This window comes from Bacillus rossius, chromosome 1 (genome assembly GCF_032445375.1).
Source record: "Bacillus rossius redtenbacheri isolate Brsri chromosome 1, Brsri_v3, whole genome shotgun sequence".
Lineage (NCBI taxonomy): Eukaryota > Metazoa > Arthropoda > Insecta > Phasmatodea > Bacillidae > Bacillus > Bacillus rossius.
Genome location: NC_086330.1, coordinates 117,639,772 through 117,642,276, shown reverse-complemented (window position 1 = coordinate 117,642,276; position 2,505 = coordinate 117,639,772).

Sequence of the window (2,505 nt, the reverse complement as noted above, 5' to 3'; positions counted from 1 at the left end):
GTCCAGGAAACTGTATTCAATACAGCTGTAGTCTGGTTTAGCACTCAGGTACTCGGTTTCCGGCTGGAATGGCGTCATCGTAACTGCGTTCGAACGTCAACTGATTAATAGAGCTCAATTTTCGTGCTATTTATACCAAAAATAAATAAAATTCAGGTGTGCCACTATTTGACAAATAAAAAATCGGGTTTGCCAATATTTAAAAAAAAAAATATTCCTGCTGCGCGTGCCATTTCTGCATTAGCTGCGAGTTTGTGCAGGCTCAGACACGTTCAAACTTGTCGTTTGGATGCTTAGCTTCGTACATTGAACAGAGTTTGCGCAGGGAAGGACAGCCGTAGTCGGTCTGTATATCTACAATTTCAGCTGCTCCGTCGTCACACAGTTCTCGTAGCCATTTCTTATGTTCAGGTCCGGCAACGTAGATTAATCCACGTGGATTTTGCAGTAGTAAGTCTTGAAGTCTGTTTTTCACTTGGTGGTACGGAATTTTTCCTTCGTCCCACTCCAGGCCGTGATAATATTTACATAACCATTCGTTCGACCGTTTGCTTTTTTCGTCTAGTAGTTTCCACGGATACGGGGGTCGGAAGCTGCGGGTTCGAGTCCGGCCGTCGTGAGTGACGGCAATTTCCTTGAGAACAAAGCCGTTTTGGCTCTGGAAACCCTGAATGTTACAGTACATCCTGAGACCAACTGATGATGTAATGATACATGCAGACGTATTTATATCTAGTTCATTATTTTCACGAGACCTGAAAACGCATCGTAATTAATTACTCTGTCATGTAGGATTAGACAGAACCCCGTTGTGAGTGGCGGTACGTCATCTTTCGTGGAAATTTCCAATCGATAATCAATCATAGAACTGCGAATCGATTCGTCTTGTTTGCTCACGTCAAATACGATTAGCAGAGCCAATGATTTGTATGTGTCTGGACTCAGGATCGGGTGCGATTCTCGTCCGTGGTACGAGGATTGGAACTGCGTGTACATGTGATACGGCAAGGATATAACACCATTTTCAAAATCAATGTTCATGTCCACGTACGGGTAACTTTCGCTGTTTAAAAATAATTTTACATTTTCCATAAAACAGTGGTCAAACACCGATCTGTCAGTCTTGAGGTTCATTTGTCTGTCTGTCTGCAAAGCTAATATTATATATCTAGGTTTTTCTGTACTGCTCGACATCTTGACGACCCAGTGATTGCGTCTATTCTGGGTCAGTAAGGGTAACGTTACGAGATTCCAGCTCCTGAAAGCAATTTCGACCGTCTTGTCCTTTTAGACGTAACTTAAAAGTCTGACTCTTTCTTTCGTGCTGACGGTTATGTGCGGAACAAACCACTCGGTGCTCGTGACGGTGACTGCGACCGGCTGGGGGTCGTTCCCGGGCGCTCCCACGACAGCATTCAGGTGCGATGTCGCTAGAATTAACACCAGTTCTTGACGGGCTTGAATTAATATTTTCTTGTAATCCTCCGCAAAGCCGAGAAGCATCGAAAGCGGTATGCTAACTTCGAATTTTCCAGATTCGTAGATGGGAATTTTGAAATCTGGTTCCATTCCAAAACCTGCGATTTTGGTCGCGCTCAGGTCGTTCGGTGTTAGAGACAGGTAATTTTTCATCGTGGCGGTAATGCCCAAGTCCCACGATTCATCGATCGCAATATTGTTCAATTCGAAAATAACTCGTTCGAATAAATGCAATATTCCGTTTCGTCCAAAATACGCAGTTGTGGGATGTGTTCTGTCCGCCTTTGTCAGCGTGCCTCTTATACGAATAAACGATTGGCAGGGTAGAGTATATACGTCTTGTTTCTGTACCGGGATGCGTATTTCCCTACCGGGCATATACGGCCCTTGGAGTAGGGAGCGTAGCAGTGATATTCAAATTTATTTACATCGTCGCTAAACTGAGCTTTTTCTGACACACTTAAATGATCTTCCATGCTTGTGAACTTTGCAGCCTAAACTGCGAAGATACTTAACGTTAAGAGGTGCTAACGCGCCGCGGCCTCGCAACAGACTGGTCCTGGGTTCGTGTCGCTTATTTGATTTATAGGTCTTGAAAATCAGTCCCATCGCTTCAAGTGTAAACGTAGTGTAATTTCTTCGTTTCTAAAATTTACTAGTTTATCGTTTTGATCGACAATGTCGACTACCGCTTCGTGTACTGTTTTGGCGAGCACAGGGGCGTAAATGATACTTTGCGGTACTTCGACCAGTTTATATCGGGGCGGAACCATTGGCGAAAACTCGTGTAGCATGTTGTTTAGTCTTCCGTTGAGGTACGTTCCACTTGCCAAATTACAGTTTATGCGTATTACATTTGTCGACATGATATTTACAGGTCGCGTGGAGACATGCAAGGTCTTGGCTGCGTATATTTTCGGTTCGAATCCGAGCATGGTACCTATGGTGCCAGGTTTCGTAAAGTCGACATTTTCACTGCAGTAAAGTTCGCACTGTAGTGTGTTTGGATTATCTCGCAATTCCAAA